Source organism: Phyllostomus discolor, chromosome X, assembly GCF_004126475.2.
Source record: "Phyllostomus discolor isolate MPI-MPIP mPhyDis1 chromosome X, mPhyDis1.pri.v3, whole genome shotgun sequence".
Taxonomy (NCBI): domain Eukaryota; kingdom Metazoa; phylum Chordata; class Mammalia; order Chiroptera; family Phyllostomidae; genus Phyllostomus; species Phyllostomus discolor.
Window position 1 is genome coordinate 13,669,529 of NC_050198.1, and position 23,431 is coordinate 13,692,959.

General features: G+C 36.7%; 2 pseudogenes; both read right to left on the bottom strand.

Annotated features, from left to right (window-relative positions):
- Positions 1-3,114: 3,114 nt before the first annotated feature.
- On the bottom strand, positions 3,115-4,086 carry LOC114505608 (annotated as a pseudogene).
- Positions 4,087-22,313: 18,227 nt separating this feature from the next.
- On the bottom strand, positions 22,314-23,194 carry LOC114505609 (annotated as a pseudogene).
- Positions 23,195-23,431: the final 237 nt, after the last annotated feature.

Below are 23,431 nucleotides of genomic sequence, written 5' to 3' on the forward strand. Positions count from 1 at the left end.
GAGGGTGCCATCAAACCCAAAATTAATAAAGTAATGGTAAAATGTCAATTCTGGTTATGATGACACAGAAGAAAACATTTGATGCATCCTCAATACTTCAAAGATATAGAAAAATAAATAATTTAAAGATAGAAAATAAAAATAGCAGGCTTAAAATAAATATCTTCATTGGCCAAAGACAAAACAGAAATACTAAGCTCAAGCCACATACCCGCTAGTCTACAAGCCTGGAGGCAAGAACTAGTGATTATGGCTTCACATCTTGTGAGATAATGGCATTAAAATATGCTCTACCTAAAAGGATCAAAACCTAACAAAGGAAAAAATATGTCTCTAATAAATATTGTAATAAAAATCTTTAGCAATATATTAGCAAGTTGAAATCAACTCTTCAAAAAAGAGAATCCCTAATTAACAAATGATATTTATCCCAGGAATGGCAAAAAATCAGATGATGAAAACTTAAAATCATTAGTCATTTGCGAAATGAAAATTAACATCACAATGAAATATTAAATCCACCAGAATAGTTAAATTAAGACTGATAACACCTAGTTTGCCATAGATGTGTAACAACTTGAACTCTCATATATTGTTGGGTAGGAGTGTAAAATGACACAAGTACTTGGGGAGAAGGATCAGGCAGTTTTAGTTAAAACAAAAGATACACCTATGCTGCAACCAGGAAGTACACTACTAGATATTTACCCAAGTTATATGCAAACATATAAGTTTACACAAAGATTCGTATACAAGAATGTACACAGGGCTTTATTCATAAAAGCCAAAACTGATAACACACCTCTAGTATTGATCAATAGGAGAATAAGTAAAGTGTAATATATTCATAAAATGAAATGCTACTTAGTATTGTATTACAAACTGGTAAGATCTTGACACAGAGAATGACATGATGAATGTCAAAATCATAATGCTGAGTGAAAGAAGCCTTACACAAAAGAGTGCATAGTGTATGATATAATTCATAAGAAGTGCTGCAACAAGCAGAGAAAACGAATTTATGATGGAAAAAAGTCAGAATAGTGGTGACCTCTGAAAGGAAGAGTAGGGGTGGAGACTGACTAGAAAGTGTAATATGAAAACATTTCCTGGTTGATGATAATGCACTATATTGTGAAAGGAGTTTGTGTTATTTGTCAAAACTCATCGAATTACATGCTTAAAATTTGTACATATTGTTTTAAGTAAGTTTCACTTCAAATTTAAAAAACTGCAAACAAATATTGAACTTTGGCTTCTGATTTGCATGCTAAAATGTTTAGGACTGTAGTACTGATGAATTCAACTTACAGTAAAATGCCTACAAATATAAGATGGCTTGATGGATGGGTAGGATGATGGAGAGAGAAAAAGATATATAATAAAACCAATATAGCAAAGTGTTAATTGTTAAATTTTGGTGTTGGGTAGGTGAATGTTCACTGTAAAGTTCTTTCAAATTTTCTGCACATTGGAGATATTTTATATATAATGTTGGGCAATAAGTTGTGCATCTGAGGCATTGAAAAAAAATATCCTTAACAACAGTAAAGTGGCAACATTTTCTTTGGCTCTATGACTAAATCTGTGTTACCTACCACTTCTGCAGAGGCAGGAACACTGGATCATCAATATGATGGAAGATTCATGAGGAGACATTGAGATGGAAACTGCAAATGTTCTAGAAAAGAGAAAAAGAAGAAAAATTCTCAGTCAAACGAAACTCTTAATCAAATGCAAAACATGAATAAATGGTATGTTAGAAAAGAAAACCACCAAATTCACCATTTAAAATACTAGTTCAATAAATTCTATGAGGAAAGCTGTAAAGCCCTAATGAAAGACAATCCGGTACTCTAGATATTTTTTTCCTTCTAAGAAAAAAAAGTATAAATTAAGCGTTAAATTGTCATTTTACAGCACAACATGTTCTTGATGGGACTTTGGATTGCTTTTCTATTTTAACTATATAAAGAAAAGATACTGGAGAAATAAATATATCCAGTTATGATTTGGTCTTGGAATGATTCAGAGACTATTCATCTCTTGATGGATTAAATCAATGACTCATTCATTCAACAAATATTTATTAAACACTTAAAATGACCCAGGTACTGTCCCTGGTATATAGTAATATAAAAAATAGCCAATGGTAAGGCCCACAATGAGAATACTTTCTGAAGACTTAGCTTTACTTCTGAGGCATGGTGGAGGACAAAAGTATGAATGAATTGACAAGGGCTAGGCTGGAAATAACATATGTATTGGACCTCCAGCAGAAGCTAATCTAGTTAGGGAGAATATTTGCCAGCTATACATGTTAGATGTTCTTTTTTATTTTGTCCCTACAGGAAGCTAACAAGATATTGAGGTGGACTCCTGGCTGCTATTAAATGCAAAACACATTTTTATAGGGAGACATTAAGTTGGTGGTTTCTTATATGAAGTCAGGAAGAATTTTTAAGACTGTGATATATGGTTTCTCAAATAATTATATTGTTGACAAAATCAGGGATTTTATTAATAAAACTGAATTGTATTGAGCTTAATTGTTGGTTAAAAATTCCAGGCTACATATTAAAAGAGAAATGTAATGCTATTTCCTCAACTAGCTTCAATACTCAGCCTATGCTCATTTTCTCTCCAAATCATACACTCATGTCAAAATTATTAATCATTTATATACACTAAAATATTATCAATCAATAACCACTTTTTCTGTTAAATGTTTTTTCCGCTAAGGTTCATCTGCCAGAAGATAGGAACACACTTGTGACCAAAGTAGATATGATTTTTTACTTCATGGGGTTTATATTCTTGAGAGTAACACTGACAATAATCAAAAAGACAAAAAGCAAAGATAACTATGATATATGATTATTTCTACATAATAAATAAATTATGTAGTATCAGTTGAATATAGGAGCCTTGTTATTTTGATCTAGAATTAATCCAGTAGAGGATTTTTGAAGTCCTTAATTTAATGGGAAGTTCACGCCAACTCAATTATGCTCTTCATATATCCTCCCCAAAATGGCAGATAGATTTTATTGGCCTAGGACTAGGGCATACTGGGGATACTCACTCATGGTGGGGGTGGGGTGAGGTTGAAAATCAAATTTGATGAGCACTGTGGTAGAATTGTGGATTATGGCTGTGCTGAATGAAAAGGAGCTGGGGATCCAGGTTGGGTGGCAGCTACAAAGTTCAGCTTTCCTGTTAGTTGCATCTGCATGGGGGGCTACAGGGAGCAAAGGGTCCAAAGGCTGAGTGCAGAGCTTGGAGATATATGGGGCACAGGGAGGATGAGGCAGACAAGCCATTTTACTAGTTAGCATGCTCCATCTGCTTCTAAAAGGACAGACCACCACCAGGCTGGAAGGAACATTGCCTGGGTGGGCTGAAAGTAGCTGTGCATGGCATAGGGCTATGGCTGTGTCTGAGACAAGTACTGTACTGCAGGAAATGCTGAAGGATCTCTGAGCTGATGACAAGAGCTGATGATCAGTTGAGTGGGTCCTTAGTGAGGTGGGGGCTGAACAGTCCCATAGGCATTGCTTGGGCTGCCTTGGAATTGCCCATGCTCTGGGTTCCCTATGAAAGCTATGAGCCCACATAATGCTGGGTGGTGAGCCCTTGGGATGCAAGCATCTATTTGGCTCTGTCAGCTGCCAGGAAGGTGCCCGGTCAATTTTGTCCTCCAGGGCTCCCCTGCATGCTGAGGAGATGAGTTCCTGTGTGAACAGTCCGACTATGTGGATATCCAGCTGATGACAGGTTGGTCAGGTCACTGGACTCCTTTCACCTCCACCTTTCTTCCTCATCTACAACTTCTTGAGCTGTAGGAAAAGCTAGTGCTTCTCTTCCTGTAGGGTCAAAAGCTTTGCTTGCAACTTCAGGACTTATTTCTTGGACTCTTCTAGTAACATTCTCTCTTCTCTCTCCTTTTCCTTCCTTCAACTTGTGTTTCATCATCTTGTCCACCTCTTCCTCCTGTGTTTGGTGCTCCAGCTCCATTATTATGTGCAAGTGTGACACCCTGGTCATGGCATTGGAAAGCATGGGGCAATCCAGGAGCGCAGACATGGTGCTGTGGGGGGCACTCAGACTGTGGGCTCCTGGACCATGGACCCTGGTTCTGTCCCTGACTTCCAGAGCTCAGAATGCACTTATAGGCAGGCAGGCAGGCACTCAGGGGCAATCACGTTAGGGTTTTGCCAAGCAGGAGGGGCCCACCGCCCTAGCCACTGGTCTGGCAGCCGCAGTCCAGCCCTGCTGTGGGTTATAGCTTCAGCACGGGCATGTGGAAGAATGAGTGCCTCTAACCTTGGCCTTCCTGACTCCTTCGCCAGTCCCTGTGCCAGACCTCCCTCCCCAGCATCTGTATCTTCGGTTTCTCCAAGGCCTCCTGCTCTTTAAATCTTTGATGAAACTTAGTCAAACTTTTTCTAAGCATAATATCAAATTTTTCTAAGCATAATGAGCATCGAAATAGTATTTCATTGTGCTTTTAATTTAATTCATTTTATCGGGGTTTAATTGGCATTTCTCTAGTACCTAGTGAGTTTGAATATTTTTTCATGACTATTGGTTGCTTGAGTTTCCATTCTGGGAACTTTCTCATCTTGTGATTTGCACTTAATTTTGTCTATGAAATTTTTCTACATTTAATTTTTTAATATCGAAGATATTTTTTCTCATCTTGTTTATACACAAAGTTTGACTTTGTCCAATATTCTCAAATCTTATATTTACAAACCAAAGTACTCAGTAGACAAAAGGCACCTCTGTCCTTAGAGTCTATATATTTTAAAAAGTGCTCTGAGTTTTAAGATTAAAAAAACTGAATTTTCTACATAGGAAAAAAATTCAATTTAGATAGATATCAGATGATACAGATTTTATCAAGTGTACTTGGTTTCAATTTATTTACTACAGAGATAGACAATGTGTGCAGTATTCTATAGAAAACAAAATGTTGGAAGTTGGAGCCTGAGTTAGAGAAATTATGGAGAAAATTTTCTGAAGAGCAGACATTTCATTATTTGCTTTAACATTTTTATTGCAGCTTTATAAATCCCCCCATCTGCCGCATGTTTCAGTAAATTTTGCTACATAATAGTCTTTTGTGTGGATAAAAGAAAAGAACTGACTTCTGTAGCTCGGCTGGCACGATGTAGAACAGGAAAAGCACAAATGACACTTTAAGTCATCATCTGGACCAGTTTAGGGGAGTAATGGAGTTTTGGGTTAGAAGTGAACAGGACCTGAGGAGCTTCACTGAAATGGAAATTGGACTTTCTACATATTAAAGAATGGTTGTGAGATATTTTTTAGTATATTTAGAGAAATAGGGCAACTCCAGATTTGGTGTACTATGTTTAGTTTTCCACACCCAAGATCAGAGAAGAGTTGAGATATCCTAGTAATGTGGCAGAGTAGTGGAATATTTTAACATCATTCAAATATTCAAATAATGGTTTTTGTATGTCATTTTGTATGTCAAACCATTCCTTTCACCTCTTCATAGCACGATCTGCTTTAATTAATTTTTATGCCTAAATACACAGAGAGAGAAAAAAAAACTTTGAAACAGAGCACAGAGACCAAAACATCAATAAAGGGAAAAGTCAAAGGTGATAAGAAGAAATTAAGTCCAAACCACCCAATCCACCTTACACAGCACAGCTGAAAATGTATATGATATTAGGGGAAGAATGGGATGGGAGTCTAAGCTACTCTCTTTTAGATCTTGTGGGACAGGTTTATGCTGCTAATCCTATCTTCTTTAAGAGGATAGTGTTTGCTGAAGTTGCAACTATCTATTGCATAACCCAACCTCAGGGTTTCTCAAATCAGGTTTTATTTTAGAACCACATAAGGATCCTTTTAAAATAAGATACATAGGTCCTATTACATACCAATGAACACCCTCTGGGCCTTGGTCTTACGCATTGGTATTTTCCAAGCTTCTTAAATGATTGTAATGTCAAGAGTTGAAAACTACTGCAACTTGAGTCTGTCAGGCTGAGCAAACCTGGGCAGGGGTAAGCATTCTCAAAATTTCTTTGTGGTTTTATATTTTGTAGACTTACTACACAAATCACTTTTCTGGAGCAGAGCTCGCAGGTGGTAGTAAAAAGTTACTTCCACGTTCCATACTTAATTTAAGTGAAATAAATTAATTTAGAGCAGTGTTTCTCAAACTTGAATTTTCACAAAAATCATCTGAAGACCTTGTTTAAAATACATTAAAGGGCCTACAAGAACCTATTGAATCAAAATCTTTAGGGATCTTCAGAAGGGGAGCCCAGAGCTTGTGGTTTTGACAAATGCCCTAGGTAAATCTTATGATGAAGCAAATTTGCTAAACACTGCATTAGAAGAATCACTATCATAATTATAGTGTTATAGTGTCAACATTTCTTGTCTTTCCAAGAGAGCATCCTGTAAGACATAGGAATATGAGCACAGGCTACCTTTCATAAAATCTTTTTGAGGTAAGGCTAAGACAGACATACAGTCAAAAGGCAAATGGGATGCCTTTTTTGATTAGGCTTTAGCAATCATTTCAAGGCAACGATAACAAATATGATTAGTTCCTCTTTGGGAACCTATTTGAAAAAGAAAGACCGAGCTAGTTTCATTTTTAAACATGACTGAAAAATGTATGATTTTGACAATGCACACTTATGATTTGTGCATTGTCTGTATTGCTCAATAGTTGAAAACAACAGTGTCAGGCTAACCCCAACAATAACCAATTTTTCCTATTTTCTCACAATTAAAGTAGGGTCACTGGCATAATCACATATCCAAATGTCTCCCTTGGGTGCTAAATAATTTTAAGTTCAAGTAAATATGTGAGACCTAAACCAATGAAGAAATGATGCTGAACACCCAATTGAGAGTCATATCCCTGCATGGGTAATTACATCTGGCCAATGGGCAGACTCGCCTGGATTAAGTTTTAAATTTACAGATCCCTGAGCTATGAAAAAATAAACAAAACTCAACAGTAATAACAATAGCAACGAAACTAAAAGTAATAAAGCAAACATGATATTACAAATTTATTATAGAAATTTTCAAGTATACACAAAGTTAGTGAAATTAATATATTAAACCAAGCCCCAGAATCAGTAATTGTACACTTTTTGATCTCCAAAATATTAAGTAGAAATTTTTAAATTACCAAACATTGTGTCATTTTTCATATAAACACCTTACTGTACATATTTAAATGATAGATATACTTTTATTTTTAATGTAATGATTATACTATTTTCATACTTAAGAGAATTTACAATAATTTCTAATGCCATCTAGTAATCAGACAATATTGAGATGCTCTGACTGTCTCAAAAATGATTTTTACAGTTAGTTTGTTGGTTTTGTTTTTTTCTTTTTAAATTAGGTTCCAAACAAGATCTGCTTATCATGCTTGGCTCTTTTGTTCTTTAAGCATCTTTTATTCTATACAATCCACACACATCCCTACTTTCTTTCCCCTTGAAATTGATTTTCTGGAAAAACTAGGTCATTTGTCCCATAAAGCTTCTTACATGGTTTTTTTTTTTCCATTTCCAAGTTTTCTAGTAGTATCATTTAACTTGTTTCTTAAACAAGTTAAGGAACTTGTTAAAGTTTATTTTCCTATGAATTCTAAATTAAATCTAGTGGCTGATTTGACCTAGGATCAATTTTTTTAAAGTAAGGATACTTCATTACATCACATCATGATGCACATGATGTCTGGTTGTACTACTTAAAGTGATGCTAAAATTGATCTTAGTGGGTTCAGGTGTAGCAATGAAAAAAATAATGTGAGAATGTATTCCATTATAAATGTGTAATATGGTCCATTCCATTCTATTATAAAAGTAAGTCAAATAATAGAGAAGGAAGGACTTTGTTGATTTGTAATTCATCACCTCCCCCTCCTTTGTCATGGGTCTAGTTAGGAACTTTCATATGGACACTCAGGCTATGTCTACAGTCCTGAGATATAGAGAACCTGTGCTTGACTCCTCCTTGAGAAAGTGTCTGTAACCACAAGATTTTGGTGGCTCCATGGTGATCAACTTATAGTCTCTCAGAGCATAAAATGTTCAAGACTCTCCTATGGAGGAAACATAAGAAAGAGACAATGTGAGGTTGTGTTGAGTCATGGTCAGAAGTAGTGTTACATTATCCCACTGACTAAAATGGGCAAGATAAGACCAAAATAAAATTATATTCTATTTACATCTGCTGAGTTGTGTGTTCTGTATTCTGGTAACACATGAAGATGCAAATTGAATAGAAATGCAGCTATTTGAGATGACTGGGAAATAAGTGAAGACACAATGGAGAGAAACTTCTCAGAAATTTGGCTGCTATGGACCCACAATAATGGAGTACTCACAGGAGAAAATGCAAAGATGATTTTAATGTAATAAGGACATTGGAATAAAATAAGGGAAACAACAGACTATCCAATATAAGACCATTTAGAGGGAGACAGACACCATCTAGTAACTGGATGTACCTTAGATACCTAGAGCTTTGAAAGAGCTAAGGGGATAATTTGGAAAAATGAGAAATCCACTTGTGCCAAGGAAAATGCAAGAGTAGCCCTAATAATAGGAATTTCCAAAGAACTCAGGAAGTTGTCTCAGGAGAGAAACTAAAGTAGGCAATGTGATAATAACATTTTAGGATACATGCAGAGTATTAACAGGCATCATTCTAAAAGTCTGCATGTTGGAATCACTTGATGTAACCCAAAATAATTCAATCAGAATTTCTGTGGGGCCACCTGAGCATTAGAATTGTATTACAGATCCCCAAATGATTTCAGTGCGCAATGAAGTTTGAGAACGACTGTCGTAACTGATAAATTCAAAGGAAAATCAAGTTTCAGTAAAGGTAAAGACATGGTATGGTGATTCCAAAGGATGAGGTATATGGAGTAACAGAGGAAGGCTGCAGTGGGAAAATATTTCAGATTATAATGAGCATAACAGCATGGAGGTGATGGCAGGCTTGGGTTTTGGAGTATCATTATCCTAGATTTGAATCCAGGCTTTACCACCTTTTAGTTTTCTGATTGTGAACAAGTTATATACCTTGTCTCAGACTAAATGTCCTCATTTCCAAAATTATTTTGTTACTAGTAGCTATCTTGTTTGTTTTACCTGTTTGTCATGTCTCACTGAAATGTCAACTCCATGAGAATAGAAACTTTGTCTATCTTGCTCAAATTGAATTCCCAGTACCCAGAACAGTGCTTGGCCATGCAGTAGATGTTTACATTTTAAAAATGTATAATGGAGATACTTTATGTTTTTTTATTGTTTACCATATGATGGTACTCTTTCCTAAGCACTTTATGTCCATTCTTTTATTCAATTCAACCCCAGGAGATGGTTACCATGATAATTTCCAATTTTCAGATTAAGCAAAGGTCAGTTAATTAGTAAATTGTATATGTGGCTTTACATGGCATGGAAAGCAGTTAGATAATCTTAAAAAATCACTAAACGCTAGCAAACAATGAAAAAAAGGATAAAAGGTATAGTAAAATTTGCTGCCCTTTAGATTCTGAGAGGAATTCATGTGTTAGGATGTGTACATGAGGTCTCATGCATGAGAACTGAACATTGAGATATGAAAAGCAAGGTGTTGTTCAGAAGCATACAACCTTTGTTTACATTCCAGATAAAGCATGAGTGGAAAGATATTTCATGCTTGTACAAAGCTAGTAGAAGAGGATAGGGTAGCAAGTCTTATATACCAAAAGAGGTTGGATTTTGGCTCAACTTCTTATTTATATTATTGGAGAACCAGTTGGCCTCTGTCAAAATTTGTCATTGGTTATTTTTATATGGAAGAAAGCACTGAAGAAAGTCATGGTGTTTTAAGCCAAAAATATAATATTCTTTGTAAAAGTTTGTAATAAGCAGTTTTTCTTCTGTTAACAGAGTAGAAAAAATGCTACACAAACTTCAACCTCACCATGTTCTGTAGAAGCTATGATATGGCCTCTCAGCACTTTTTAGCTTTAATATTAATAATTATAGGAATGAAAGGTACTTATGTCCCCAAACCCATTTTGAATCTAGCCAATCTGTTGAGATTGTCAACAATGCAGAAAATTATTCCTTAGAACATTTTCATGTGTAGGCTTTTTAAAAACAAAGTATTTGTATTATTTTTTAAGTGTCAAACTTCATTGTAAAGCACAGTCTATTTTATCTGGAGTTGTAGCATTCTTCCTTTGTATGTATAATGTGCTCTTAACTTGACAATTTACTCAAATGATCTTTTTGAAGTTCATCCATGTAATCAAAGCATAACAGATGACCATTACAGGATCAGAGCTGAAATGTATGGGAATGCCAAGCAATCTCCAGACAGGACTAAAATGAAATTGCCTGCAAACTTGGTACCAGTAGGGAGAGGTTTGCTTTATGTACTGTCCAGTAAACTGCATGCCCTATTTAGCAAAAGTGATATATAGAACTGAATTAAAAATCATGTCTATCCATATAATCTCTTGGTTTTTGTAATATTTCTTTCTTGAAATAATGTAAATAAAAGGACAATGTTGAGGAAATGAAAAATTAATGCTATCAGAGACACAGAGTATACATTTAAAATTTAATCCTCTAAAAGCAAATATACCTTTTTTAAAAATTTGGAATTCTCTTTCATTTGAAACTACTTTCATTGATAAAGTCCCTTTTAAAAAATACTACATTAATACATATTCAGAAAATTTCTGTATTATATAAAAGAAAAATGCATTACCATAGTCTAATCACTCAAACAAAACATTTGTTCAAACATATTTTTCTAAGGTGAATTTTTTTATTAGCCTGCAAATAACATACCAGAGTTCTACTACAGGATCTTTACATATGCACATCATTTCTGAAGCTACACGTAACATACAGCACCTTAAAATAAAGTTGGTGAAAACAATTTTTGTATAGCAAACACAGCTACATATCCAATGGCTGATGAGGAATGGGGTAAATTTAATTATTGTTTCCAATTCCTTATTCCCTCCCTCTAACAGAATTCTGCCACCATTCTTGTGTAGTGCCTATTAATAAAAGAGGTGGATTTTACACCTCTGCCTGGTTGACTTTCAGCTTCACCACACGACTAGCTTTGGACAATGAATAGTTAGTAGATGTGACGCAGGTGGAAGCTGTAATAGTGTTGGTGTGGCTTGGCTTGGCCTTTTATCCTTCTGTGCACGAGCCATTTTAAAAGTAACTGCTTTTCTCAGATTGAAAGACATGTGGAGGAGACCTTGACCTAAACAACAGCCTGAAATAAAGCCAAACTGACTGACCTGAAAAACTGTAACCAACATGAAAGAATGCTCATTATTTTAAACCTTTGAAATTTAGGAGTTATTTGTTTTGCAGTATCATTTTAGCAGAGACCTGAAGTATAAAAGAAGAACCAGAGAAACCTAGGCACACAGGAAGAAAAGGAACTTTCTCAAGTTTATATAGAAAATCATGACAAGGGAAGATGGCAGTAAGATAGGTGGGAGTGGGGTCCACTTCCCCCTCCACACGGCTGAAACACCTAGTCGATCTTCAGAGGAACAGAGTGAACAGCCAACAGTACCCCAGCATATATGAAGACTGGAGGCCAAAAATTGTAGAGGACATTGAAAAATCAGATAATAGGGATAGTGCTTCAGGACAATAAGGTCCCTGGGTCCAACATGGGGACCAGTGTGACTGCAGCCCCAGGGCCAGCACCCACCAGATCTGCCACAGGGTCCTTGGGAGAGAGCCAAATCAACTGCTCCCTCCCTTGCCAAACAAAGTTTGAGCAGCACCAGGAGAGATCTGGTTGGTTGAAGTCACAGGGGAGCAATAATAATGAGGTGGCAAGCACATAGGGGCATTGTGCACCCACAGAGACTGTGGATGCCAGCTGGGGAGAGTTGGGCCATGACAAGCCATGACCTGGATAGTCCCTGGCCTGGTTGGAGACTGGAACTGTGTAGGATGCCAGTCCCTTGTATGGAGCGGCAGGCTTGAGCAGGAGGAATTTTTCAAAAAGAAAAAGTTGAAAACGAGACTTTCAGTGGCTATTTGGGAAATTCTCTTGCAGCAGCCACCCTGGTCTCTGTGCCCCCAATCTGCCCAGCCATGTGGGACAAGTGGCTGGCAGGCTGAGCATGCACACATGTAGCCCTGGGGACAGTACCTACCAGAACATGAGAGACCAGTGGCTGCTCCATCCAGCACACTCACAGGCCCAGGACACAGTGTGCCTGACCCTGCAGCCCAGAGGCACCTTGCACCCAACCCTGCACCCCCAGAGGAAGCAGCAGAGGAGGCATGCACCTGCATCAGCAGCAGCAGCCACAGTAGCACCCCTGCCCTTCAGGGCCAATGGGCTCTCTAAGAGGAAGATGGAGACACCCCTGAAGAGGAGAACTGCAGGGCTCAGGGAGTCAGCAATCCCCAGAAAGACTTAACTCAGTGGGGAGGCTAAACTAGCCTGAAGGGGCACTAAGAGTCCCTAGCATCTAGGACAGCAAAGAACAAGAACGTGGTGTGCGAATTGCCCCTAATTGGTGCACCTCAAGGACAGCAACTGGTGGACTGAAGGCCTAGGCTGGGCACAGAAGGGCACTGGGGTCCCAGCAGCAAACTGAGGAACTGGGCTGGGGGCTGAGTGAGTCCAGCTAAGGAAGGGAGAAAAGAGAAACCAATATCCCTCAGCCTTCTGCAGACAGGAAGACCAGTAGAACTGGCTTGGCAGGTTTAAAGCCAGCAATAGGCTTTTCTTTTTTAAAGTATTTTTTTTTCTTTTACCTCCTTCTTCCTTTCCTTCCTTCTTTTTTTAATTCCTTATTCCTTTCTTTCCCTTTTTATCTCTTCTCCCTCCCTTCTTCTTTCCCCCCTCCACTAGTGAGACAATAAAACCTGGAGCTGTGAAAAGACCAGGGATGGACCCAAAGAGGGGTGATCCCAACAGCTGAAATGGTGAGACAAATTCACTTTGCTGCTCCAAGGAACTTGGAAGTTATTGTATATTTGTGTTATTTTTCTTACATCTTTCATTTTATTAATATTTTTTTATTTCTCTTCATTCTGTTTAGTCTTCTTTGCTTGATGGGTTAAATTGCATTGTTTGACTGGTTTCCCTTGTTCTCTCTCTCATAGTGTATTTTTAATTTACTGTTTTTCACTTCACTTGTGTTCCATTAGCACAATACTCTAGGTCCTATACTTCTTATTCTTATCCAGACCACACAGATTCTGTTATATGATTGTTGCTCCATTATTATTGTAAATAATTGCTGTTCCATACAACTGTAAATATTACACAGCACCCCTCCCAGATATTAGCCCACTTCACTGCTTCCTGAACTTTATTACTGTTATGGTTAATCCTATTCTCTCACACACAAAACCTATCTTCTATCCTTTACTCTCACTTTACCTCACAATCTGACCCCCCACAAACTCACTGCTTTCTAAATCCAACTCACAATCCATCCCCCCTCAACAAGAGCCTTATCTTCTTTCCAACCTTCCTAAAATGTGGCTAGTTGGGTGAAATATCACAGTTAACACTATACATATACAAAGGATCTCCCATCTCTTCTCTACAGGATGGTACTTTAAATAACATAGAATACACTCCTGCTGTCTTAAACCATTTTGCCTCCCCCTTCTAACTTATCACAAAAAAGAGTAGGTGAAAGCTGTGAACACCAGGATACCTGCTGGAAGAGGAAACCCACCAACAAAGGAAACACCAACAGATAACAACAGAAGAAGGTGAAGGAGGGAGCAGAAGCCACACTAACTCAACCCAGGAATTATCTGGAAATACAACTAAATGGTAGAGAAATTACTCAGAACAAACAACTGAACAAGAGGAAAAGAGAATCCTCAAAACATTGTACACATGAAACAACCAGCTTAAACACAACCTTCCCACACCTGCACAACAGAATACAAGATGTGGTGGATGGAGTGACTCCCAGTTAACCAGCTGTAGGGAAGGACCCACCAAAGAAAGACCCAAGAATAACAATCAAAACCCAAAGACATACAGAGAGCCAACAAAAACTACAGCCCAAGATCAGTGAGCTCAGGAGATTAAGGACACTGCATCACTGAATCTCACAGATCTTCTACCATAGAACTTCACACCATAAATGCAGGGAGTCAGAACAGATCAATTTAAGAAGCAGAGGTTAACAAGAAGAGTCTCGCAAACAATGGGAATACAAAGAAACAATCTCCAAATGAAAGGAAAGGTGGAAGCCTCAGAAAGAATGGTAAATGAAATAAAGGCAGGTCAACTATCAGATATTGACTTCAAAGCAATGGTTATAAGGAAGCTCAATGAGCTCATAGAGAATCACCAAAAACTACAAGGAAACTACAATGAACTCACCGAAAACTATATCAAAATAACAAGGAAACAGAAACTTTCAACAAAGACCAAGAGGAAATGAAGAATACAATTTTGGAACTGATAGACACAGTGCAAGGAATCAAGAGCAGGCTAGATGGACCAGAGGATCACATCAGTGAGCTGGAGGGCAAGGTAAAAAGAAACACACAGAAAGGGCAAGAAAAGAAAAAGACCCAAAAACAATGAAGAGGGGTTAAGAGAAATGCAGGACAACATGAAATGTAATAATATCCATATAATAGGGATACCAGAAAGAGAAGAAGAAGAGTAAGGGATAGAAAACTCATTTGAAAAAGTAATGATGAAAACCTTCCTAATGTGATGACAGGAAACATCACACAAACCCAGGAAAAACAGAGAGCACAAATCTAGAGCAAACCAAAGAGGCCCACTTCAAGATACATCATAATTAAAATGGCAAAATTCCAAGATAAAGAGAGAATCTTAAAGGCAGCAAGGGAAAAACAGGAAGTAATATACAAGGGAACGCAAATAAGTTTCTCAGCTGACTTCTCAATGGAAATGCTCCAAGCCAGAAGGGAATGGCAAGAGATATTCCAAGTAATGAGAACCAGACGCCTGCAACCAAGACTACTTTATCCAGCAAGGCTCTCAATTAAAATAGAAGGCCAAATAAGGAATTTTCCAGACAAAAGAAGACTCAAAGAATATATCACCTCCAAATCAGCTCTGCAAGAAATGCTAAGGGGTTTGCTTTAAGAACAAGAAGAAAAACCATGAAAGAGAGAGGAATAGAGGTATCAAAACATGGCGATGAGTAAGTTACCTATCAGTAATAACCTTAAATGTAAATGGATTAAATGCCTCAATCAAAAGACATAGAATAGCAGAATGGATAAGAAAGCATGACCCATACATATGCTGCCTACAAGAGACCCACCTCAGAACAAAATACCTACACAGAATGAAAGTGAAGGGCTGGAAACAAAGTTTCCAAGCAAATGGACATGAAGAAAAGCCAGGGTAGCAATACTCATATTCAAGAAAATAGACTTCAAAAAAAGAGCCATAAAAAGAGACCCAGAAGGTCGCTTCATAATATTCGAGGAAAGAATCCATCAAGAAGACATAAACATTGTGAATATATGCACCCAACATAGGACCACACAAATATATAACAAAAATATTGGAGGACTTCAAGAAAAATATTGACAGCATCATGAGAATAGTAGAGGATTTTATAACCCCACTGTCAAAAATTGACAGTTCTTCCAAAGAAAACATCAGCAAGCGTACTGTGGCATTGAAAAATGTCCTAAATCAAATGGACTTAACTGATATACAGAGAGCCTTTCATCCCAAAGAAGCAAAATACACATTCTTTTCAAATGCACATGGAACATTTTCAGAGATAGGCCACATGATAGGACATAAAATAAGCCTCAACAAATTCAAGAAAATTTGAATCATATCAAGCATTTTCTCTGACCACAAGAGACTGAATACTAGAAACCAACCTCAAAAAAAAAAAAAAACACACAATGTGCACACATTCAAACTCATGGAGATTGAATAGCATGCTACTAAATAATGAACGGGTCAAGAATGAGATTAGTGAAGAAATCAAAAAGATTCTGGAAACAAATGAAAATGACCTCACCACCATCCAAAACTTATGGGACACAGCAAAGGCGGTCTTGAGAGGGAAGTTCATAGTAATACAGGCCTACTTAAAAAAAAGATAGAAACATTTCAAATCAACAACCTAACCCTACAACCTACAAGAACTGGAGGTACAACAACAAAGACAGCCCAGAGCAAGTAGAAGAAAGGAAATAACCAACATCAGAGCAGAATTAAATGACTTAGAGACTAAAAGCACAATTCTAAGGATCAATTAATCCAATATCTGGTTCTTTGAAAAGATAAACAAAATATACAAGCCTTTAAGCAGGCTCATCAAGAAAAAAAGGAGGACCCAAATAACACAATCAGAATGAAAGAGGAAAGATTACAACTGATACCACAGAAATACAAAGGATTGTAAGAAATTACTACATAGAACTATATGCCAAGAAATTTGAAAACCTAGCTGAAATGGACAAATTTCTAGAAAAATATAATCTTCCAAAACAATGAAGAAGAACCAGAAAGCTTGAACAGACCAGGAACAGCTGATGAAATTGAAACAGTAATCAAAATGCTTCTGACACACAAAAGCTGTGGACCAGACAGTTTCACAGGAGAATTTTACAAAGCATTTAAGGAAGAGCTAACCCCCATCCTCCATAAATTACTCCAAAAACTTCAAGAATATGGAAGACTCCCAAACTCTTTTTATGAATCCAGCATCATCTTCATCGCAAAACCAGATAAAGACATAACAAAGAAAGAAAACTTCAGGCCAATATTGCTGATGAACATGGATGCTAAAATCCTCAACAAAATATTGCAAATCTCATCAAGCAATACTTTAAAAAGATCATACACTCTGACCAAGTGGAATTCATCCCAGGGATGCAAATATGGTACAATATTCACAAATCAATAAACATAATACACCACATAAACAAAACCAAAGACAAACATCACATGATCATATCAATAGATGTGGAAAAAGAATCTGATAAGGTACAGCACCAATTCATGATAAAAACACTCAGCAAAGTGGGAATAGAGGGAGCATTCCTCAACTTAAGAAAGGTCATACATGAGAGACCTACAGGCAACATCATACTCAATGGGCAAACATTTAGAACTTTCCCACTAAGATCAGGAACAAGACAAGGTTGCGTACTGCCTCCACCCCTACTCAACATAGTACTGGATGTCCTATACACAGCAATCAGACAAGAAAAAGAAATAAAAGGCATCCAAATTGGAAAGGAGGAAGTAAAACTGTCATTGTTTGCAGAAGACGTGACAGTATACATAGAAAATCCTAGACTCCAACAAAAAACTACTCTACCTAATAAGTGAATTTGGCAAAACAGAAGGATACAAATTTAATATTCAGAAAGCAAAGGCATTTTTTGTACACCAACAATGAAATATCAGAAACAGAAATCAGGGAAAAAATCCCATTTTACATAACAACAAGAAAAATAAAGTACTTAGGAATAAACCTAACTAAGGAGGTAAAAGACCTTTACTCAGAAAATGGCACAACACTGAAGAAAGAAATTAAGGAAGACACAAACAAATGGAAGCATGTACTATGCGCATGAATTGGAAGCATTAATATCATCAAAATGTCCATACTACCCAAAGCAATTTATAGATTCAATGCAATCCCTATTAAAGTGCTGATGACATATTTTACAGATATAAAACAAACATTTCAAAGATTTATATTGAACCATAAATGACTCCAAATAGCCTCAGCAATTTTGAGAAAGAAGAACAAAGCAAGAGGGATCACAATACCTGATATCAAACTATATTACAAGGCCACTGTAATCAAAACAGCCTGGTACTGGCATAAAAACAGGCACATAGACCAATGGAACAGAACAGAGAGCCCAGAAATAAACCCAAGTCTCTATGGTCAGTTAATATTTGACAAAGGGGGAAGAAGCATAAAATGGAGTAAAAATAACCTCTTCAGCAAATAGTGTTGGGAGAGCTGAACATCTACATGCAAAAATAAATAAATAAATAAATAAATAAATAAATAAATAAATAAATAAAAATTCGATCACCAGTTTACACCATACACAAAAATAAATCAAAGTGGGTAAAAGATTTAAGATAAAATAAGTCGTGAGACCATAAAAGTCCTACAGGAAAACATCAGCAGGAAAATCTCAGACATTCCACACAGCAACATCTTCACTGATATGTCCCCTAAAGCAAGGGACATAAAGGAAAGAATAAACAAATGGGACCTCATTGAATTAAAAAGCTTCTGACTGGCCAAAGAAAACAGCATTAAAGTGAAAAGAGAACCAACTATATGGGAAAAAATATTTGCCAATGATACCTCAGACAAGGGTTTGATCTCCAAAATATATAAAGAACTCACATGACTCCACTCCAGGAAGACAAAAATCCCAATTAAAAAGTGGGCAAAGGACTCAAACAGACACTTCTCCAAGGAAGACATACAGAGGGCCCAGAGACATATGAATAGATGCTCAGCATCACTAGCCATCAGAGAGATGCAAATTAAAACCAGAATGAGATACCACTTCACAGCAGTGAGAATGGCCATCATAAACAAAGCAACAAACAAATGTTATAGAGGTTGTGGAGAAAAGGGAACCCTAGTGCACTGTTGGTGGGACTGCAGGCTGGTGCAGACACTGTGGAAAACAGTATGGAATGTCCTCAGAAAACTGAAAATAGAACTGCCTTTTGATCCAGCAATTCCACTGCTGGGATTATGCCCTAAGAGCCCTGAAACACCAATCCAAAAGAACCTATACACCCCAGTGTTCACAGCAGTACAATTTACAATATCCAAGTGCTGGAAGCAGCCTACATGCCCATCAGTAAATGTGTGGATCAAAAAACTGGTACATTTACAAAAATGGAATACTACTCAGCAGAGAGAAAGAAGGAGCTCCTACCCTTTGGGAGAACATGGATAGAACTGGAGAGCATTATGCTAAGTGAAATATACTAGACGGTAAGGGGCAAACACCATATGATCTCACCTTTACCTGGAATATAATCAATAAAAGAAAAATGCAAGCAAATATAACCAGAGAAATAGAAATTAAGAACAATTTGATGGTAACTAGAGGGGAGTGGGGAGGGGATAATGAGGGGAAATGTTTTCAGTAACTACTATGAGGGACACATGGACAGAACCAGGGGGAGGCTGGAAGCAAGGGAGGAGGTGGGTTTGTCTGGGGTGGAGGAGGAGTGGTTGGGGGAAAATGCAGACAACTGTAATTGAACAACAAGAAATTTATTATTAAAAATAAATAAAATTAAAAAAGAATATAAAATTACAGAATCTGAATCAGTAATGTCTGGGGTGAGGTCTGAGCGTCTACATATTTATTTGTTTGTTTATTTGTTTGTTTGCTTATTAAATACTTTTGAATTTTATTGTTGCTCAAGTACAGTTTTCTGCCTTTCCCCCCACCCTTCCCCACCACACCAGTCATCCCCACCTCCCTCCCCTGTTTCCACCCCCCTTGTTTTTGTTCATGTCTCCTTTATAGTTATTACTGTAAACCCTTCACCTTGTTTCCCCATTACCACCTTTCTAACGACTTCTAGGAAGTGCTGATGCTGCTGGTGTGTGGACCACAATTCAAGTAGCAAAAATTTAGAAAAAAAGGTTACACCTGCTGTGGTAACAATATTTTGTGAACAAAGGGCAAAAGGCATTATAAAGTAATCATGAACCATATAAAACTGGATTTAGGAGAGCGTGCCATACAAATGTAAATGGGATTATCCAAAAAAAAAAAAACAAAAAACATTAAATGACTCAATTCCCAATACTACATACATCAAATTTCACCTTCCATGAGAAATAACAGCAATAGAAAAACCCTCTGTCATGTACCCCTGTATCACTTTGGTCCATAAAAATGTTTTCAAAGTGAGTAAGGAAAAGGAAATTGATTGTTCCCGGGGAGGAACTGGATTGGAGTTCACTGAAGGAAATTTCCTAAGGAGCATTTCAATGTAGAGATAATCAGAGTCATGTCTATGGTTGGGAAAAAGATACAAGTGGAAATCATTAATAACACACAGTCTGAGTAACAACAGTGAGACTTTCTCCTTCATAACTTTGGTTATTTTCTCATATGCATATTGAGGAAAATAATCTAAACTTATTATTTCTATGAATAGTAGCAACCTGGGTAGACACATCCATGGATTTGACTGTTGCAGTCAAGAATTTTAGAAAACAAAAACTAGCTGTGTGGCGTAGATAGCTAGTAAAAATAGACTTGAGACAATTGGGCTCGGGTAGAACACAAAGGGACTAATCTGGATTGAAAATTTTCTGGCAATGTAGACTCCTACCAAGTTCACATTTGCCTTCATTTATGTTTATGACTGAACCAAAAACAAGCAGTCCAATTTGAGTGAATGCAGACACCACCTTCCATGCATCCATAGTTATTTCTGGAAGTAAAACTGGAATTTGGAAAGCTCTGTATAGACAAAGAGTAAAGAACCTACCAGGTTTTAAGAAACAAAGAAACCATAGGACTAACACATTTTACACATTAGGTTTAGAGAGGAGCCATTTGAACAGTCAAGGGTCTACATATTACTTGGAAAATTATTTGATATTCCACACTTACATAATATCATGTTCTAATTCTTAGTCCTTTATCAGGCCCACAAAAATTCTGACAAGGCAACAGGAAACTTAGATCTGATAGTCACATCTTGCACTTTACAGTAAGAAATAGTTAATAAACCAATCATTTGTCATCATAACATCAAAAGATGCTGATGACTTGCACAATTTTAAGTTTGTTAAAGCATTTGTATATTTAATGAATTTAAACTGGCAGAATGATTGCTTTTCCTTAATGAATAGTCATAAACAATTCAGTGATAGAGGTTAAAATATGTGTACTAGTGTAGACATGTTCAAAAACATTGTGTCATTTCCAATTCCACTCAACAACTGGGGACACACTTGTATGTATCATTTGGGATGCTGGGGGTTGTTTGTAGTTTCTACAGTTTAATATTCCAAGTTAGTTCTCAAAATGAGGTCATCTGTAGAACTACTACAAGATGTTATTTAGATACTGAACTTGTGAGTATGCAGAAATAGATTTCCTATTTCTGTTATGGGTTAGTAGAAAATGAATTATTTTGTATTTGTGAAAGCTCTGCATTACAGATGCTGAGATTTTGGGGGAAAAGTTCTAACTTTACCATTTTTTCCTCAGAAACATATAATTGATATTCTGTAATTTGATAGGATCAAGGTAAAATTTTTTTTTACTTCTTATTATACTAATATACGATGCTCTAGAATTTTTGCATTGCCAGAAGTAAGTATAATTAAAAAGAAAAACAAAAATCTCACTTATCACAATCAATTATTTTTCTTTGGCAGAACCAAGTTGCATTTTATTCATCCTACATCCCTTTCCTTGACTTGCATCTTTTGCCTTCAGTCCCAAGAAGAGAAAAAATCAAGCAATACACAGATGTCAGAAATTAATGCACTCTTTTATTAAATATAAAACAACAGGAAGTTTTAAAATAAATTCTACAGGAAATACAATACAGTAAGTAATTTTTAAAACTCCTCACTCTATATATGTGAGTGTACATTCATATATAAAGAAATACATAATGGATAGATGTAAAAATATATAGACATTATTTACCTATTGATCCACTATTTTGCCCTGTGTTTTATAGATATTGAAAACTTGTGTTTAGTCTTGTTCTTGTCAATGAGAGTACTTGACTATCCTGGTAATTTTGTTTGTTGGTTTGTTTTCTAAAGTAAGAAGGTAAAGGGGCAGGGGTGAAGAGGATGTTTGAAGCATAAAGAAAGCAAAAGTACAAAGAGGAAAGATATTTGTATTTTCTACAAATTTTAAGAAAAATAATCATTTTAACATACATGAAATCTGTTATGTCTCAATCTAAAAGGAATTAAAAATTTCTGAACAAATTAAATTGTTCCATTCTTCCCATATAAATTACCTCTACATTCTTAAGGATTATTTTAATATCTTTGATTACTGTGGATAACACCAATTAAATAGAATATTAATTCTATTTCATGGTATTCTAATTCCACATTTTTAAAACTTTTACGTCAGTTTATTAAGTTCAATGATAAAGTTATCATAAAACATTCTTCTGAAAATTATTTTTCTTAGAAAAAAGAAAGAAAAATCAACACTTTGTCAGCATACCCATAGATGCTGTGGCAGATAAGACTTTCTGCAGTTGGGGATAGTCCATTAATCTGGCAAGTCACACACTGGGTCAGCAAGATTGTGTTCTGGATCATCCCCATCATCCCCCAGCTCCAAGTCATCCATTTTCTAGAATATAGGCTCATCTATTTCCATATTCGTTCCAGCATCCTCCAAGAACTGGGTATCAGATGTGTCAAGATTATGATCTGTTTCAAATAGCTGTTTCCCACCTAATTTATTTTTCCTGTTTGTTCTTCTTTCATTTGTTTCTTTTTTAATTTCCAAGAGTTCTGCATCAAACTTGGCTTTCCAACTTAAGACATTCTCAATTGTAACAGAAGTGCCATGAAATAATTGCTTTTTGGCTTTTTCTGCTTCTCTTTCTTTTTGTTTCTTTTCTACTTTTCTTTTAGTTTTTATTTGACCTGCTAATTCATTTAATTTTTCTTGCACAGCTGTCACTAAATTAAAGATTATCACCACACCAAGGTTTTCTCCTGCCTGTAATGCTAATAATTTTTAAGTGCCTGCAACATCATTATCTTCTAGATTTTCCTGGAACAATATTTCACTAAGGGGGCAGGGAATTCATCTGGGTATTTCTCACCATATGTAAACTTGAAGGACATCTGGAGAGTTTCATCATTTTCTCCAGCCTCTGATGTCACAGTAATGGTGAGGCTAGGAGGATTTTCTCATAATACTGTAAAGGACTCAAGGTAGATGAACTCCAGAGCTTCCAGCTCCTTGCACTGATACTGACCGGAATCTGCTGTTGCTGCCCACAGACCACATATATACCCATGCTCTATGCTGCAGCTGGTAGCACTGAGGCTCTGGGAGAGCGAGTAGGGACATGGCAGTGCAGGTGCAGAGTCCCTATCCAGGAGGCCCAAGGGCTCCTCCATTCTCATTTTTAAGCTTCGTGACCATTGTGGATAGTAGTCAGTAGAGTCTATTATTATTATGACTTCTTATCTACCCAACAATCATATTTTTCTCCTCACTTTTCTGGGAGGAAGCTCATCTCATACTAGAAAAATATTTTAATGGCCATCAACATGGAACAGAATGCCTAACAGAAAGACCATTATGTGAAACTGGTATATATGTGTGAGGGGGTTCATTTTTACTAGAGACCCTGA